The sequence below is a fragment of the Buteo buteo genome, chromosome 22 (genome assembly GCF_964188355.1).
Source record: "Buteo buteo chromosome 22, bButBut1.hap1.1, whole genome shotgun sequence".
Taxonomy (NCBI): domain Eukaryota; kingdom Metazoa; phylum Chordata; class Aves; order Accipitriformes; family Accipitridae; genus Buteo; species Buteo buteo.
In genome coordinates, this window is record NC_134192.1 from 12,056,548 (window position 1) to 12,076,368 (window position 19,821).

Here is a 19,821-nt window from a genome sequence, read left to right on the forward strand (position 1 = left end):
CAAAGCTCAAGAACAACTGATTTACATGAAAATTTGTTCTACAACATATGTGCTCTTTGGAATATTTTCTGTGCCATATTTGGATGAAATTCATTGAATAGACTGAAAAAAGTTTTGCGCTCTTAAGTGCAAAAGTAACAATTTGTTTTTTTCTTTCTGACAGCTTATAAATTTTCATCCATTTTCAGTCAGATCAGGGAATAGCACTCATCTGTGTGAATCTGGCCAATAATTTAGGATTTTGGAACACCTGCTGTGAAGAGGCCAGGATAAATAGCCTGAGACAATGGCAGGAGATGAACTTCACACGATTCAGCAACGACTTCTCTTTGGGAAAGCCCACAGTGTAGGCTTATGGATTTTGTCGATATGGGGACAGGCAAACCCTTGCTATCCTATGGTATTTCCACATTGTTCCTTTTATTTCCTTTCCTAAGGGAGCTGGGCTGCTCCAGCTACTCTCTGTACTGACATCATCCCTTACCTCCCAATTCCAGCAGTGCAGATGGAAGCACTTCCATCCAGGACGTGGAGTTTACTAACCAGCATGTCCTCCCTGCCAACAATGTATCCATAAGCCCTGCCAGATAGAAATTCCAATAAAGACATCACTGGAAGATTAAAAAAATTAGTAGATGACACAAAGACAGGCATCCCTTGTGCACCACTTCCATTTTCTCTTCACAATCAAGGGGCTTCTGTTGGCTTGAAGCACTTCAATTCCTTGAAGTTGAAGGAACAATTGGAATAGTGGCAGCTGCTTTCTAAGATCATGGAGTTTAGCTCTACTACTCATAGCAGCAGCTAAACTAACCAAAGCAGCATCCTGGATCACCAGCAGTGGTCCAGGGTTCTTTTACCTGTGCAGAAATATCTCAGAATGTGCAACACTGAAGCAATAAGTCTTTCTTCTTATTTCACATGCTTCTAATGAGAAATACTTACTCATAACCACTAGAAGTTATGGCACTGGCCTTCTTATGCATTTTGCCTGCAGGGTTCTATATCAAGTTATTAAAAAATTGGAGCAGGCTTGGTGTAATTCCACAAGTTATTCATACTCCTGTGTAAATTTGTGCACACATGGAGTTATCCTATTGCGATTGTTGTGGAAGTTATTCTTCTTTCTAACTGCATCCTACCTTAATGAGAAATCACTTCTATGTACAATTTCACAGGCGTTTCTATGCCCAAATAAAGAAGGAAACTTTGAGGACAAATTTTAAAGATGCTGAACAGATAATAGCTCTGCTACATTTCAGTAGGAGATGTAATTGCTCACTACTTGTGATTACCTCATTGGTATGGAAAAGGGAGACCATCTTCATGCTCAAGTGTTTATGTCTGTTTCTTTGCACAACTTGGGACCACAATGCTGTATAATTCCCATTGCGGGCACTGGGAGTTTTTCCTACACCATAATTTTAGATATTAAAGTCATTTTAGCAACAGTCAGTGACTAATCATTAATCCTGTTAAAGAAAAAAACAAACAAACAAAAAAACCCAAAACAACAGAAGAGGGAAAAGACCTCTGGAGAGTCCCAGAATACTTACAAATCAGTTTGCTATAATGTTGTTTTAAATGTAATCACATGAAATCATACTTGACATTAATAATATTACTTTAATGTGCTTTGCCTTAAAATGCTCATCATATCCCATGCTGTCTAGTTCACATTCACCTGGAATAGCCAGTGATAAACAACAAATTTCAGGGTCAGCCAGGTGTGGAAGTTAGTCACACAACTTAGACTGTGTAACCTGTGACTGTATTTTACAGGACCTCATAAATAACAACCAGCTTTTGCCTGTTCTTTGTCCTTTAAGTTCATGTAAGACCTTACATATACATGCAGAGGAAAGGAGAGCAAGAAGAGGAACGTACTGCAGATAGGAGAGCTTGAACATGGAGTTATCTACAATCATGTATTGCATTTGTTTATGCTGTGTAGCGGAACATAACTTCTGTGCTTAACTATTTTTCTTTAAAAGTGCATATCACAGATTTCAAGTACAGGCTGTAATAAACACAAACAAGCGTTGTATTCATTCAGCTGTGGGTTTCTCCCGTTCACTCCTCTGCATTCTCTCATCACTCTCAAAAATGAGAAACGCACGTTTCCAAGTGGGGGGACGAGGGGGCACTGGGATTGAGCTTCTTCTATGCAACCCTTGCTTTTTCATGATTCATTAAACCCTTTCTCCCTCGCGTGTAATTGGACCCCTCTCATTTACATGCATGAGGGATGCATAATTCTGAGAGAGGTACTGTGGTCTAAAAAAAAAAAAAAGAGAGGAGACAGCCCTTGGGCCAGGGTGCAGGAGACACGGGAAAACTTGGCAAGAGCGACTCGCGTAGCGGCTTTGCATCTCTGGAGCAAGCGAGCTGGTCCTGCTGCGCAGTGCCGGTGCTGTGTGGGGAAGTGAACTGCTGCTGAGAAAGCTTTAGGGCTGCCTTGGCTGACCCCAGGGCTGGGGCTTACTTCAAAACCAATCTTTGCCGTGACCTCAGCTCCCCAGAGGAGTGCTGCTCTGTGTCTGAGGCAGTGAAGAGCTCTACTGCCTGGGATCCTCTGCACATTGGCACCTGATTAATTAATTAATTATTGCTGATAAAGCATTCTCTAAGGTGCAATCTCCAGGGTTTAAATCCCAGCCACTGAAGCTGAACTGGAGGTTTTAGGGAGGTGGAAGGGAAGAGACTCTGCTTCTCCCTTCCCCTGCACAATGGAAAATAACTCTTCATATCCAACAGATTTTTCCTTGGGAGACAATGTCAGATGTTTAATAACCTTGTTCCTCCTGTTCATGGTGGAGAAAAGTCTCCAGCCAGAAGGTGAAATATTTTAGTTGGCTTTTACTCACTCAGTTAAACTTCCACTTATAAAACTGCATCCCATACTTAGTAGAAACTGCTCCCCTCTTCCTTTGTACAGGTTCTGTTTAGCTCATCTTTATGCAGCTTTTAAAATTGTTGTGCCAATGCTGAGTTATGTTAAAAAAACCTGTAACGTGTCCCACTAGTAACTCCTGATTTATCAGTAAGATGAAAATATAATCAAGCTCATTATGATCCAGATACTGAATAACAAAGCTTATCTTTTAAGCTATGGTTTTGACTACATAATGCATAGGCCAGATTGTCTGTGTGTGGGTCAAGCAAAAAAATTAGGCACTGGTACCTGCCCTGCAGGAGAAGAACCGCTGCCTCTCTAGGAATACCTGCTCTGTCCTGCCCAGGCAGTTCTGCCTGCAGCTGTGCTTTCCAGCACTCCCTCAGGGGGAACAAGCAAGAATTATATTTTTTTCTGGTACAAAGAACACTAGTGGTGTTTGCTGACTGATACTGTGGGCAAAGTATAATTATCTTCACATTTCAGGTGAATTTGTTGCAAGAGAATCTGCAGGGCATGGAGCCTTAGTAATTTACTTCTAGAGACAGCAGTTGGCTTTACATGTCTTAAGAGATGATGCTTTATGGTGGCAATAATTTGGTAATTTTCAAACCCTTAACAGAAAAAAAAAAAAGCGGTATTGCCCTATGATGTAGCACTTAGGATCGTGTCTATTGTTAAATGTCAAAACCCACTTCAGATTTTTTTTTTTTAATTTATTTTTCTAATGATTTTTGATAAACTAGCTGAGTACATTTGGTGGAAGAAAATATTTAAACACTACCAGGGCTAATATTTGTTTGCACCTTGTCGATGGGAAAAGTTTTTAAGGAATGAGATAAAAACCCCGTACATAAATATATTAATGAGCGTTTCTTCTAAGCTCTTACTTTATGTGCTCAAGCCCATCTTTTAGCTTAACTTCTATTTAAAAAGTTGAAAGAAACTAGGAAATCCCTGCAGAGAACAGCCAGCCACACTTCTGAATTTCAATGTCTCCTTCTAGACGAGCGCCTTTGATTTTAAATGGTAACGTTGTTGCTTTAATCAGGAGACAATCCTTATATATTAGTTGTACTCGCCTATAATTGTAAGAGCTAAATGATACACAAAACTGGATACACATCTTTGCAGGCCGATTAATGGGGAGGACTGAAAGCAAAAGTAAACACTAACCTTACAAAATAAAAGAAGTTAAAAGATAAGTGTTAAGGACCTTTTTCTTTTTGGAGAATAAAACAAGATTTAGTAGCTTTCCACTTAATTTAAATGAAAAGAATCGCTACCTTACATATTGCACTGATAATGCGGGGGAGAGCGAAAACAAAACTGTCTTTGTAGCAGTGACACCTCCTATAGTTGTTGTGAAGAAACTTTTCCCCTTGGTATCTACTAACCAATTCTAATTAATGCTGCACATTCCTCCACTGAAATCATTTAATGCATAACAAGGGGGGTTAAAAAAAAAGAGAGAGAGAGAGAGAGAAAGAAGAAATTCTCAATGCTGATGATTGCCCTGTTCGAATTATGGGAGTGAAAGCCCGGGCCCCCTAACCTACTGTCTATAAAGCAGAGCTTTGAAAGAGAGCTGCGACCTACAAAAGCTGTCAATCTCCCTTGCCCCGAAAGCCTGGGTTCACATGGATTCAAGTGACAGCCCTCCTCCCCCGCACACAATACATCAATCTGTCTCTCCCCCGAGCACCCACGGCCCATTGTGCGAGCCGCAGGTGCCTAATATAGCACCCATGGCCGCCCCTCCGGCCCCCCCTGAGAACCGGCCGGACAAAGGGGCCCGGGCAGGCGGGCGGCGGGTGCGCGGCCGCGGGCAGATGGGCGGGCGCTGCCGCGGGCAGGGGGCTGCCGGCGGGCGCTTGGGCCCCCACTTTTTCTGGGGGCCGTCTCTGCTTCGGAGCGGCGGGCTCCCCGGCTTTGGCAAACCCGCTCGCCCGCCGGCGGCGGGGGCTGGCGCGGGGCGTCGAGCGCGCGGGGTGTCGGGCGCGGGGTTCGCGGCACCGCGAAGGAGTGGGTGGCTGTCGCGAACGGAGGGACGGCGACGCTTTCTGAGGTGTCAGTCACTAGCCCGCTGCAGGGATCTGTAAAGGGCCTCAAACTCTCTTCCCACCATCTCGATGGGCAAACAAGCCCTGGGACCGTCCCTGTTCCGAATTACCTGCCTCTGTTCGGCACAAGGGCAGAGTGGGCACCCAGCTGCCCAGGCACTGAAGGACGGTCCTGGAGGGCTGTGCTGCTGGTGGCCCTAAAAGCGACTGACTGCCCATTTGATACGGGGCTTTGTCCGGTGAAGGTCTGGCCTCTAACAGCATCCCAGGCTCTCTGTCAACCGGGAGTAAGCTGCTTTGTCACTTGGCGTCTCCGTTGCCTCTGTGTAAAATGGAGTGAAGGTTTTTCTCTTCTATCCGCTCCTTTCCTTGTTGATAGGAACTGTAAAAGTGGGGAGATGGGGATGTGTCTGTGTGACTGTACAATGCCCAACACAGGAGGATATTTCTGCCATAAAACAAATTAGCGGCAAGGGTAATGTAGACAATGAAGAAGACGTGCATCCTATTCTACATCCTGCTAGTGCACAGTGATAAAAGTGGCACTGGTTCATCTTCTGCTGCTTTCCATGCCTGAACTGTGAATATTCACACCCCTCCTCTTTTAGATCTGCGTTATTGAGTCAGGTTTGGAGAATGCAGAGGATAGCCATGGAGCTTCATGTGTCAGGAAACTGCACAAGGGAACTGGATGTGGAGAAGAGGAAACTCCTCCATGCACATGCCGTTACAAGTGGTGCATAGCTGGCTATTAATGTTCGGTTTTTCCCAGCACTTACAGCACAGATCTTCTATTCTGATCTTTTTCAGTGAAAGTACATCGCCTGCTCCTGAGTAAACCAAGCAACCTTTTAAGCCCAGAAGTTACTCAATAACCTTGCCTTTACTGAAGTTAAAATTTGCATGAAATAAGCTTCTGTCAATTCCCTTTTACATATATCAAAGACAAACAAGCAAGCAAACAAAAAATAACAGCACAAGCTTGACTTCTTTAAGTTCCTTTCCAGACCAGTTTGTTCTAAAACATCCCAGCAAGTCTCCCTTTCTCATTGCCAGTGACACAGCTCCATTATTTCAGAGCTGCACCCTCCCCTGCAGGCTTTGCTGGGTGGTGGGGACATCCCAGAGCTCAGTAGCATGGCTGCTGTAGCAGCGTGACTCCTGCAGCACTGAGTTGAGTGCAGGCTAATTGCTGAAGTATCTCCTTTGCTTTTGGTGAGGCTTTGCTTCAGTGATTGCAAATTAAAGTGACACTGCAATTCAAGTCAGCACAATGAAATGATGCTCTCACTGCTTTGATCTTGGTCCTTAGATAGATAACTTCTTAAAAATAAAAAAGGAACTGCTGACTAATTTGGTAGTAAGCATCAGTCAGAGATCAAAAATGTCAAAGTGCAGAGCCTGCTTGTAGGTGTGATGATAACATCTGTAGGTGAAGACAGGTAAAAATGTTCTGATTCTCCTGCAGCAGCTAAGTGTGTTCCACTTTGCTAACTGAAGAGCTACGAGCTACGTTTCAACTTTCAGTTCAGATGGATGTTTTGAAAACACCAGCCAGAGCTGGGGCTGAGAGAAACGGCAGTGCAGCACAGTCCAAGCCAGCCAGGTGAGCCTAGTGGCAAAACTGTTTATTTTGAGGCAAAAAAATCACAGATGTAGGATGCCAGCTCTGTTGCAGCAAAGAAAGAAGCTGAGCGTATGAACAGAAAGAGTTTCATGGCTGTTAACTTGTTCTCAGTTTGGACTGACAGAGTCCCTTCAGGCAGATTTTGAGGCTCCTGCCAAAATATATGACAAAAGCAAATATAAACTGGCATTGGCTTGTCTCAGCAATTTCTTATAGTATGAGATCAAATGATCATGTTGTCTGATACTTACGGTTTTCTTCACTTGCCTTCAAGACTAGATGAGCTGATTATTTGGTGTATCAGAACATGGAAAACTCAGCTGTTTCAAGTCGGGCTTTATCTACAACAGGTTCCTACTGATGTCAACAGTAAAAATTCTCTAGCTTCAAGTGTAGCACCAAGCCATTAAATTGGAGACTTACAGCAATTCTCAGCTTTGCTTCTGGGAATGTTGCTGTCAAGTAGCAGCTTTTGTTTCCTTTTCAGGGCTGAGTCAGCTCCAAAGTACCTTGAATATTCGGTGTTTAATACAGTTCATTAAAGACAGGAATGCCCAACCTTTGCTAGGACAGGGCAACAGTGCAAAACAAAAAATTGCATGGGTTGCATCATACTTTGCTTTCCTTGTTGAACTCAGTCTTAGCTTTTAAATTCTTGTGGCCACAAATGACATGTAAATGTTTCCCTGAAGCCAGCATTTCACCAAAGATTTTAGAGAGAGACACCCTTTTGCCTTGAGCATGGGTTCAACCAGGCAAAAAACCCGTGACATGCCTGACCTCTCTGTCGTGGTTATCTGCACAAGAAGTCAGGGTCTGGCAGTCCTGGCTAAACAGTGCTCTGAATCAAGCTTTGTTCTCCTGAACTTAAACACCTTAGGAGAAGTTTAAATCTATTCCCAGTACAGGAAAAAGTAGTCTAAATATGTCGCCTCTTTTTGAAGGTAGCTGCTATCACTGAACAATAAATAAAAAAAGACTAGACTAGCTCTTCAAAAGACCTATCTGCTTCTTTCTTATATAAGCAACCCCTTGCACACATGTAAGTTAAAAATAAAGGCAACAGCCTGGACACTAAGATGAGCTTAACCCATCTGAAGTACAATTTGCAGTAAGGAGACTGGAACTGAACTATGGAAGTGATTCATTAGCCATATATTCAGCTCCAGCACAGTGTTGCAGACAGTTACGCTGGGCCTTAATTGCCTCTGTTAACATCATATTCTAGAGCTCATTAGTGATAAACAATGTGTATTAATATCATTCAGAGAAGAACTAAAGATTAAGGTGGAAATCCATTTGCTGTGATGGCCATTAGTCAATTCAGAGCTGTTGAATGATGCTTGAGAACCTAATATGAATTGGGAGAGTCAATATTTCATCAGGCAGTTCCTCTCATCTTACTGTGAAAAGTTCTTTGTCTAAAAAAAGTTACTTAATGAAAAGTGCATGCTTGAAAAGGACACATACTAAGTACTGCTCTATTGGTCTCCTCAACAGTTTAAATTATAAAGAGTAGATAAGGCCAGTTTTGGGTCTGTTAGAAGCATGTCCACTTTAGGAAGCTTGGGCTGCTTATCACAGTGGTAAATTCGGCCCAGTGTTGCCAACTTAAATGTTTTCAAGTGTAGAGAATTCTCAGCTTCGGTTCCATTTCCTGGCTCCGGACAGGTCTCTTTTTTTTGTAAGTGACTATACGCTGGGATTTCTCCAGCTGTGTCTGACTTGACAGCACAATTTGTTACTCCTTGTTCTTAATTCATAGTAGGGAGATCCCACAAATAGCCTAGCATCAGATGAACATGAAATGTGCCTGTAGCACAAATAGTCTTGTTCACACTCAGAAGCTGTTGTGGAGTAAGTTCACCTGCTCCCTGCCCCCCACTATTTCATTTCCCCTGTCTTCCTGAGTGCCAGCAAATGTCCATTTCTCTTTATAACTTTGCTTTGAATGGCTTTTTCATTAGGATGTAGAAGACCCACATTGCTGCTAGCCTGTGTGATCTGAGGAACAAACATGGTGCAGGTGACACAAAGACACAAGCAGTGGTCCTGCAGTGGGGCTCCTGTTCCCGGGTCTGGAGAGGTCAGTCACACCCGTCCATCTGGTGTTTGTTCTCCCAAGTAAGGGGAAGGAACGTATCAAGTAAAGGGGAGGGGAATGGGATCCTGTATATTTAAATGGGATCCCAGCTCTGGTGTAGGAAGGTCTGGAACATCTTGTGAGAGTTGAAATGAACTTGAAAGAATGGAACTTAGAGTCTTTAAGGTTAAATTTGAGAAACTGCCTGGTTTTAGTTAATTCAAAAAAATAGTAGAGCAGTAGTTTGAGTATTGAGTTACTTATAAAACAGGATATCTGGAAAGGAGGACTTTCTCTGTGTGTTTATAAAAGGCCTAGCAAGATTTAACAGCTAGAAGCAGAAATTTGCTACCTTCAGTGAAGGTGCCATTTCTTACCAGTAAGGGGATTGTACATTGAGAGCTCTTGCTTGGGTGAGCTCATAGAGTGTCATTGTTTAGAATACATCTCCAAGATATACTTTATTCAACTTCTGGGAGAAATTTTGTAACCTGTATACACAGGTGGTCAGGCTAGGTGACCCTAATGCTGCCCATCATAGACCTCAGAACCCAAACTTCTATGAAAGTTGGAAAAGTGCTAGAAAATCTGCTGGATGAAATTGCACGTGATTTCTCTTGACGAGTTTCACGTATGAATTGCCTGTCCCTCACCAAACAATCTCCTACATTTTTTCGGTTACTATCTGCAATGTGGTTCATCTAAAGAAATTACCCCAGCCCACGCATGAGGAAGTCAGCATAAAGGTTTCTGCTATGAGAGATCACCTATTCCTGGTGCTGAGTGCCTGCAGCAGTGTTTAGGGTGATAATTGCTAATGTCAGCACAATGATCCCACGTTTAGCCTGGTTTCTTATTTATTCTCCAGTGTATTAATTTCTTTCTCTTTGCAGTGGCATTAAGAGGGCACTTCAGTTTACAGGAGGCAGCCCAGCCGACGGGAACATCTGCCTTTGCCAAACCTCCAGACTTTTCAGAGCACAAAACGCCTGTTACCCTTCTCACTTCGCTCTCCAAAAGGCTCTAGGTGTCCAGTGCCCACCGCTACCCCTGCCTTTCCTTCTCCTAGCTGAGAGCTGGACCCCGTTTGTGGCCGGGGAAGGGGCCCTTGCCCCGCGCCTGCAGCCGGGGCGCAGCTCTCTCCTATTTGTAGGGGGGGAGCGCCACCTGCCGCAGGTACCACACTGAGCAAGATGCTTTTGGGGCAGGCGGGAGCTACCTGTAATAATTTAATCTAACCTCACCTCCAGATTTTTTTCAGCTGTTCAGCTTGAGGCTAGAGCTCAAATACTGCCCTCATCAGCTGTCACTGATGACCAGGGTGCTACAGGAGGAGAAGGACCTGGGATTGCCACAGTTTGTCTAGGAAAAGGAATTCATTGCATGTGAGTCCTCTTCTGTTTTGATTTTTCAAATGTAAAGAAAATTTTATATTTTATTTTGGTTTTTTGAGAAGCAGCACACTTTCAGGTGTCTATAATACTGACATCATGCAAAACTGCATGATCTAAAATGAGTACCAAAGATGCAGTTCTGATATTTTTGTAACCTAAGCCTTTAGCGGATCATTTCAGCAGGTAGAGAGCAGCTAATTGCCACTATTATTCAGAAGAAAAATCTTAATTTATACCAACCATTAATTTTCTGTTTTATATGGTGAATGGCAAAAAATAATCTGTTAAAAATGATCTGTCTGTGAGTTGAGACCCTCTCTGCAGCATATGGTCTTGCTGACTGTCAGAGCCCTGAGGGCACTAATAGGCCTTAATGGCCCTAAGCAGCCTCACCTGGGGCCTCCTCTCCACACCCTGTCCATAGGCTCAGGAGCCCATTTTAATCTGAGCCCTGGACTTGAGTGTCTGCCTGAACTGCTCTGCAGAAGAACTGGTCTCTGGCTCAGCCATAGCCATACCTTGGTTGTCTCTTGGACCCTGATCTGTAGACTCATGCCCTGGACCAATATGGCATCTGTCTTATCACCATGGTCCTGCCTGGCCATCCTAGGGCTGTGTCTGATGCTGGATATTTTTACTGGACCTGATCCCAAGCTGGGGGTGGCAGGGTGGGTCCTGGCTGGTGAGGTCCTACCCTGCTGGCTTGGTTATCCCCTTGGGTCCTAGCTCCCCATCCCTTGGAGAGCAGCTGGCCTTTGCTGCAGCCTAAAAAAGATCAAACAGGTGAGCTAAAATATACTAGTTTATAGCTGCTATGTGCTATCAAATCTTAGTAGACACCAGGTTGACATGATGCAGTTTTAATATAAATGCTGATACCTCTTCATTCTTTTGTAGAACTAATCTCAGACAAATTGTATTTCTGAGGTGCAATTTAACTGCTGCTGTGATAAGAAGCCAGCAGTTGTGCTACAAGCCCTGGGTGTCTTCCCTGCACATCAAAGCCTGCAGGCTAGAATGTACTTCAGAAATAACACATCTGTGTGAGGAGAAAAGGAGACTTGCTGGGGCAATATCACTGTTGCAGAGCAAAAGTGACATGGAAAGGAAACGACAAATTACAAAACTCAGTCTAAGTGAGGAGGTCACAAGGACATCTCTAAGTAGTCAAACACTGAAGATTTTTAACATCTTGTCTGGGGACAAAAGCATGTGAGAACAGGCAATCAGCATGTTTACAACTGCTGCACCTCTTGACCGTAGCTGACATTACGTTACGGAAGTCTACTTGGATTTCGGGCTAGAAGACTTTTCTACCAAAGTGGCGAAAAGTAGTCCAGAAGCGTGGTTGGATTGTACTGAGTGTATGAAAGGATTAAATCCATGCAAGGATGTGTTGGAGTGGGATACACCACTGTATTTAGAGATATTTCAAATAAATGGCACCTCTCCCTTGCATGAGATCCTCTCTTTAGTCTTATTACTCTGATTCTCCTCTCACCACCCCCTCACAACCAGATGTACCTGTGTGAGATCATCTTCCAGACCTGAGCAAGATGGGGGAGTCCAGTATGACTAGGATAGAAGGAAGGATGTTGCATTGCATTGTTGCAGCACTCTGGAGGAGGTGGTGGAGTTGAGCAGTGGCAGAAGGCTCTTATCTGTGTTGGTCTGTGGAGTCCTGGACATGGAATTAAGTGGCTTGTTGGGCAAATGTGCTAGTGCCTCCCTGGGGCTCTACCAGACCCTGTTAGAAGTGATTTTCAGAGTTAGTCTCCTGCTACTTGCAACTCAGTGGCCCTGATGCCCACCTCCTGCTGCACAGCCAAAAATCCCATGTCGATCCATGCCAAGTCCTATATCTTACCAGCTCTGGCCTTGTTGCTGTTTGGTGGTTCAGATCGCTTTGCATCTGGCACGTCTCTGCATCCTTTGGCTTCTTTTTGATCTATGGTGCTGAAATGGAAGGAGTGGTTGCCTGAAGCAGCTTTCTGAAAGAAATATTGCCCAGCTCCAAAGGAGACAGAGCAGGAGAAGATTTGAGCACAGAAAGATGCCCAAAACCCACCCCCCCCCAACCTGAAAGAGCTGAAGTGTAACCTAACAGAACTGTTGGCTCTTCTGCTTTTGCTATTGTTTCCACCTGGCAACACAAAAGCCTCTGATGGGCAGAACTATGTCCTCTGTAGCAGCCAGGGGTAAGTGAACAGTACTGCCATGTTGGATATTTTTTTCTTGGTCTCACCAGGTGCTGCAGGTGCACGTGCTTGTTGACCCTAGAGAAATGCCTGAAGCAGGGGCACTGCAGATTTGCAGGAGGCTGGGGATAATGCATTACCAGATAAGCTCTGTGTCGCTCAGATTTTTGCTCCACCTCAGCTGGAGCTTTTTGTTCTGGAGAAAGATTAAAACTCACCTCACTGAAGTGGGGAACACTCTAGGGAGCAGATGCATCAATGTCTTTCCATGGAGACCTAAAAATTGTACAGAGATGTTTTACCTGGCCTTCTGAACTCAAGAGTCATACTGCGCTGATTTTACTTAGGGTGAAAGCAGTCCCATTTGCACATCATGGTAAGCAGCTGTCACTTGCTCCATTGGCCAACAAAATCCCTTCAGAGAATAACAACCCTTTGAGTCTTTGGTCTGATGCTGCATCCAGAAAGGTCAAAATTTCTGTCCTTAGAATGTAAGCTTTCCATGAAGCTTTAGAAGTACAGGTGTCAGTAATATAAATACTCTGAGCAACTTTGTAACTACTCTTTTTGCAGTTGTGCTGGTACCAATCTTCAGCGTGGAAACCCAACTGCAGCAGAGGAAACCAGAAACCAATGCTGGTTAGCTGTGTCCAGCTCTGCCTTCTAATGAGGGCAGAGCACTAAGACCAACGCTTTGCTGTCACCTTCTGCCCATCTTTCTTTTGTATACCGACTATTGAGCAGAATGGATGTACAGTTGAGGGTCAGCCAAGGGAGTTGCTCTGGATGGACGATGAATCAGTCTGTAAGTGCCTAAAACCAGGAAGATACTGACATTTGGAGCTGCTTTGCTACTTACTGCTTTACAAGGTATGTGAATTCTGGAAATTACTTTTTCTCCTCATGTTGAACCACTTGTGAACCAAAAGGTAGACCAAGACAGCGAAAAGGATGAGCAGCAAAATGATAGTCACTGTGAAGAGTATAGATTCGTTCTGAAATCCAGGATTGTCCTGTTCATGATTCTTCAAGGACACCCCTGCAAAATAATGAATCAGTGTTAGTTTATATAAAAAGTGCATCATGTTGTAAAAATGTAAGAGTAGCAGGACTGGATTATGGAGAACCCAGGCACAGTGGTGTGCATGTTACTGACATGGGGAAATGGCATTTCAGCCTCTCTGGGATGCCATCTGGCATTTACATCCAGTGCAATGCATTGAAAAAATGCCTATATGGTTGTATTCTCTGCTCTATTACTTTAGGAAGACTTTCTCCTCTTCTCATCCGCGCACTTTCCTGCACTGGGAAGAACTGGACCAGGAGCTTATTCCCAGCAGCAAAACCCAGAATTGCTGGGTCTATGCTTGGCAGGTGATTTCTGGTCTGCAGTAATGACAGGATTGGAGACTGAGCACGCCTCTTTCCAGACCCACATTTCTCCTGAAGATCTGTTTCTAGAGTATTCTTTGCTTTGAAATGGACTCATATATTCTTGTTTTGCTGTGAGGTACTTCTTCCAGGCACCCATGGAAGCATAGTATCTTCTTGGCAAGTCATAATTAGAAAACATTAGAATGGGAGAGGAGTTTTTAAGCTACAGTATGTACATTCTCTTGCCTCAGGTGTGGTGAAATCATGCACAACAGAACTAAGCAGAAGAAATGTCAAGCCTGAGCAGGCAGCCATGCTTCCCTGTAGTCCCAAAGCCTGCGTGCACAAATGATGCCCATCCAGCACCCACAGGACTCACATCAGCCCCACGGTGCAGTGACATCCACTGGCACATGTAAATATCTTTGAGGTTGTTATGAAATCTTGGATGTGGGCATGACCTGCTAGCTCACTCGAGCTCACACCTAACAGAGCTCTCTGTGTTACCAATAGGTGTTTTTCTACTGTGCTTTGCCATGTTTCATGGCAAGATCATCTTTCAGAGGCTGTGTGGATGGGCTTATGAAGAGAATCAAGAAAACTGGGGAGGATGCACAGGATGAGGCTAGAAGAGTATTTGGCTCCATGTATTTAACCACAGTAAAAAGGTAAGTGTAGAACCATGTGAGGGAGTGTTTACATTGGTGCATCTGCTTTATTTTACCCTGTGTTAGCCAAACCCATTATTTTCACCTAAGAAATAGAGGCAGTTGTCACCCTCCCTTACTTACAGAGCTGACACAATGCCCTGGCAAGGCAGCAAAACCCCTGTCTCAGCCAGGATCCAGCTGTAAAACAGGAAGGAAAATAAACTAATCTGGAATTTCCTGTATTGTGAAAGAGCTTGTAGGCTTTGAGTTTGGATTTGGTAGTAGCTGAATTAGCTCATGCGTCTTTTAGGAGGGCATCGTCCATCTTAAAGCACCTTACTCTAAAAAAAAGAGCTTCCCCGATCAGGTAGCCCATGTGGCACAAGCAGCAAATAACTGCACGTCCCGTTGTGTGATTGCCCCATGATCTTCCCCAGAGCGCTAACGCGAGCGTAGATGAGAGCACAGGGACTTTGCAATGCTCTTTGGTTCTTCTGCCATCGTGTGGCTGACAGAAAGATGCAGGGCTGGTTATCCGCTGTGCATGGTAAGAGCTTGATTCCCTTGGTAGTGACAGCTTAATGAATAAAAGGTCTTCTAATAAGGACTGGCTGTGAGCTTTCTCCCTTGCCTCAACCCTCTGTCAGGAAAAAGGGATTTACAAGACTCGGGCAGCTCTCCACTTCCTGCCAGAGCAGGGGAATACTGGGAAGGGCTCCTCAGCTTGGGATGGAGGAGTTTGAGATCCCTGTCACAGCAGAGTCTGGGGTGCAAGGCATGGGCAGCCTCCAGCCACTGAGCTGTGCAGGCTGTTGCTGCAGGGGGCTGGTGGGGAAGAGCACATGCTTTCTTCAGCCACCCTGGAGACACAGCAGTGCTTCAGCTATGCCCTGCATGGCTCCTGCAGAGGGGACCGGAGTCCCCACTGGGACTGCTACAGAACAGGGTGTTAGAAAGCCAAGTCAAGTGAATGCCTGCTAGCACGGCCCATGGGATTTGCAGAGCAGAGAAAGGCAGAAGCCATTCCCAATGTCGAGGGTCTTGCCAGCAATATCAATGTGGCAATGACTGCAGTGTGAACAGGAGCATGTGTGAAAGCACAGGGAACAAGCCCTTAGGGGTGTGATGGGGTCTCAACACTGGCATCCCAATCTGTGTCATACACAAGTAATGCTGGTTAAACCACATGGGCACTGGTGTTGGTGCGTGTGTGTAAATGGATAAAGTCTGCGTATGAATGCATATGAGTGAGTTAAATCACATTACCTGGAGATGCTGTAAATAAATAACACTCCTACAAGTGCTACAAGGTTGTCCCCCCATCCCCCCCCCAAAGGAACAAAAAGCAGATGGAGTCTTCAATTTCCAATATTTATTCATATTAAAACAGTGCTACTACTAGTACTGATTTATGACAGTGATTTATGGCCTTGCAGATAGAATGTATAAGTGTAAGTAGTTAGTTATACTTTCATCACTTTTGTAAAAAGAAGGAGAGCACAAGGTGGTACAAGAACGTCATTTGTAAAGGTGGTAGGAGGAAGGGAAGGAAACAGAGGGAGGACACTTCCTTCCCCAGCTGTGATGCACTGAGAGTAGTGATGCAGCTGGGAGATGAATGTGACTGTCAGCTGCTGCCTCTCAGCACTGGCAGCACAGCAGTGTGATCTTCCCAGCAAGGACCTGGGTGAAAAGTACGGGATGAGGAGCCATGTGAGCTGTCCTGTTGTATGCTGAGAGCTGGGATTCTTCTGCTGTGTCTTAAATTAACAAAGTGTTGCTTTGTCTTAGCTGTGGCTTTCTCCAAATCTCATTCCCAAGAGAGAAATGATGCAGCATGTTGCTAGTGTGGAGTTCATGCTCAGCTGTTCCTCAGGTAACAGCTCCACAGTGAGGGGATCACAGGCTGCTGGAGGCAGAGCATGAGGGTGTGTCCAAATGTGCTGCGAGAATTACATGCTTTAGGCCTGCTTCCTTCCTTCTGAAGACTTTTACTGAGGGGTAATGAATGCAAACTCCAGTGACTGCTTCTTCTGAAGGGTTATCTGGAAAACAAGCTCACTTACTCCTTGGTGCTCCAACTGCAGTATCCCCGGATGGCCCCAAACAGCAGGTCAGAACATGGGCAAGGATGAGTTATGTGTTCTTCAACAGCAAGTACCTGTAAGTCCAAAAACGCACTTGGGCATCTTGGAGCAAAAGGAATCCACATCCCAGCTTGACTATGCCAGTCAGGGGTGATCTGGTCAGCAAAGCTACACCACAGCCTTCCCTTGGTTGGGAGGAAAGGCTCCAGTTGCTCACAGAAGCTAAGCACCAACTGCTTTTTGAAGTAAGGCAACAAAAACTGTCTTCTAGTCCTGGGGAGAATTAATTTATCTGGTGAGAACAGCTAGGACACAGCACCCACCTCCTGCTTGAGCATGCTTTGCCCAGCACTGTGTGTGAGTTGACATGCTGGTATCTGGCACAGAAGTGATGCCACGGGGTCTGTACTGGCCATTCCCAAAGGAGCAGGTGATCCTCAGCTCTCCTAGGATTCTTCTGTCTGCACAAGGAAAAAGAAACATCGCTTCAGAGCTTCTGCTGTGTACACATCTCCTCCTTGCACTGTCTGAGGGCAACTCTTCCCTACGGAGATTTTTAGATGCGTTGTACAAATCCTGCCTCACCTCCTTAAAAAGGTTTATTTTCCCTGCTCTGTCTCCATTACTTCTGTTACAGATTTCCCAGCGGTCTACACAAACAAATGCAGAGAGGAGGGAGAGGGAGGAAGAAATGAAATCGGGAGAACTCAAGACAGTTTTTCATTGCCTTGCCCTACCATAAGCACCATAACAGGGTAACAAGCCAGGAAAGTAAGATTTACAAGAAGAGCTGCACTCCTGCATGCAGAAGCTAGAGTAAACAAATTATTTTTAGGAGGCTATTAAGTAAAGTGGATGCTGAGAAGTGCAGGACAACAAGGAGCAGCACTAGGAGTAAGGGGTGAGGTAGCGTCCCTGTGCTTTCCCTAGCACACAGCCAACACCGATTGAGTCAAGACTGGGTCAGCTGCTGACAAGTCCATGTCAGCTTGTCTCCTGCCCGTGCGACTTTTCCCAAAGCACTAACTAATCAGAGCAACCGCTCCTTAAATGTTAGTTATGGACCTTCCCAGGAAGCTTTGTTTGCCAAGCTGCTCTAACTCACTCTGCTGCATGTCACAGCCACCCACCTACCAGCCCTAGTCACTGGCCCTTAGGGGCACCACCTCAAGGACTGCTGAGTGCCCTGCTGGAACCCCTCATTTCAGCCTCTGGGAAGTCAGTGGTTGGGCTCCCAAAGGTAGATAAGGGTTTAGATTTGTTCACTCACCAGTGGGGGGCACTTCTGTATCTTCTGACACTCCTTGTCTGGGTGGGCTTGTGCTCCGCACTGAGGCTTAAAGCTCTTTCTGTCTTTATTGTATCGACACAGCATCATCTGTATTGGCACAAGACTCTTGTGAAGAAAAAAGAGCAAAACTGCAGCCAGAAGAACATAACTCTTGAGCAAGATTTCCCAATGGCAGTTCCCTTGCCTGTACCCATTCATTTATTGCTTACAACACAAGACCCAGTTTCATCCAGGACAGCATCATTTCAGTAACATGGTAAGTCTTTAAACATCCATGATCCCCTAAGGACAAAGGCTGACTTGGTGCCACGTCTTGGTCCTTTCTGCACCATGCAACTTGTATTTACACCCAGGGTACAGGACAATTCTACAGAAAGCTTCACAGTCTTGCTCTGGCAGTACTCAGCCAGCTGCCAGTGCTACAGCCTGCAACAGTCAAGCTGGATGCAGCCAGCTGGGTTCACAGCAAAACACAAGGACAGCTCATGCTTCCTTCGCCCTGGTCAGAACTGAGGTGTAGCCCAAGAAATACAAGTGTTTTTACCTAGTGGCTCGATGGCAGTTTAAGAAGTTCTTCATGTTGTTGTGGTTTAATCCCAGCCAGCAACTAAGTGCCACGCAGCCGCTCGCTCACTTCCCCTCTTCCTCCCCGGCAGTGGGATGGGCGAGAGAATAGGAAAAAAAGTAAAACTCATGGATTGAGATAAGAACAGTTTAATAGAACAGGGGAAAAAAAGAAACTCATAATGATACGATAACACTAATTAAATTACAATAGTAACAATAAAAGGATTGGAATATACAAGTGATGCACAATGCAATTGCTCACCACCCGTTGACCGATGCACAGTTAGTTCCCAAGTGGCGATCCCTCCACCCCCACTCGCCACAGTTTATACACTGGACATGATATCACATGGTATGGAATACCCCTTTGGCCAGTTTGGGTCAGCTGTCCTGGCTGTGTCCCCTCCCAGCTTTTTGTGCCCCTCCAGCCTTCTTGCTGGCTGGGCATCAGAAGCTGAAAAATCCTTGACTTTAGACTAAACATGACTTAGCAACAACTGAAAACATCAGTGTTATCAAAATCCTTCTCATACTGAACCTAAAACATAGCACTGTACCAGCTACTAGGAAGACAATTTACTCTATCCCAGCTGAAACCAGGACAAATGTCCAAAAGTTTCCTCTTCACACTTTTCTCCACCCTAATACTTTCCTTTCAGAAAAGGAAAACAGTGACTATGCTCCAGCTGAAACACCTCAGACCCGTCTCCTTTACTTCAGCCAGTGATGCACCATGTCCAACATGATGGTACACCTCTCATACTCAGTGGGGTGCAGCTGTGAGCCCAGGTTATAGCCTAGACCCACAAGGTAAAATACACAGAGCGTTCATGACATTATTCCCTACAGTTTCAGAAATATGCCTATTTAACAGGTGCCTCCCTTTTTCTGAAAAAGCTGTCCTGCTGACAGTGCCATGAAGGGCATGGAGCAGCACATCTCAACAGCTGTGCAGCGATTCACAACTGGCTGCAGGTACCCTCATGCCAAGAGGCTTTCACCTTATTTCTACCCCTCTGCCACCACTCAGTGCATGGTCTGTATATACGCAGACCTGCTCTGAGTACACAACACTCACTGCAGAACTATGTCTGAAAAAGCTCACTACCCTGCCTGACAGCCACAACCGCAAGGTATAAAGAAGATGCACGTCCTTCACACAGCTATTCCCTTCATCTCACCTCTAGGACATTTCTCACTCAGTAGACTGAACAGGTCCATTTTTCTGACAGCCTCTTTTTCCTGAAACAGAAAGGAAGACGCACAGTGCTCCAAACCACACAAAGAACTGCAAGTCTCTGTGCCCAAACATTTAAGTATTTACACATACAAGCACTAAAAGCTTCTTCATAACTTCTCCACTCCAGAAGGTGAAGGACGGAAGAGAGGTTGCAGACCATGACTTAGCTTAAAAGCAGCTAAACATTTCACCCCAAGGGCATTGCAACTCCAGAGCCCCTCCCCAGCATTACACAGACATCAGTCCACAGATCCTGGAGCTCTCCACAGAGCACTTACTGCCACTGTACTGCAGACAAGAGGCTCAGATCACTCAGCAAATGAACATCTCAGAACACACTTAATTTAAAAG

The 19,821-nt window shown here is 45.0% G+C and overlaps 1 long non-coding RNA gene across 10 annotated transcripts in view; it reads left to right on the forward strand.

Moving 5' to 3' along the window:
* Window positions 1-19,821, forward strand: part of LOC142043184 (uncharacterized) — a 62,882-nt gene that overhangs the window by 40,006 nt on the left and 3,055 nt on the right. The window contains exons 6-15 of one of the 10 annotated variants that reach the window (XR_012653966.1): window positions 6,428-6,565; window positions 8,554-8,672; window positions 9,563-10,054; window positions 10,961-12,261; window positions 12,835-13,131; window positions 13,527-14,050; window positions 14,149-14,303; window positions 17,745-17,919; window positions 18,890-19,040; window positions 19,128-19,429. This is a non-coding gene — a long non-coding RNA (uncharacterized LOC142043184). Of the gene's footprint in view, window positions 1-6,427; window positions 6,566-8,553; window positions 8,673-9,562; window positions 10,055-10,960; window positions 12,262-12,834; window positions 13,132-13,526; window positions 14,051-14,127; window positions 14,304-17,744; window positions 17,920-18,016; window positions 18,184-18,889; window positions 19,430-19,481; window positions 19,497-19,821 lie in introns of those variants that run through there. The other 9 variants (XR_012653967.1, XR_012653965.1, XR_012653970.1 and 6 more) reach the window with 9 other exon arrangements.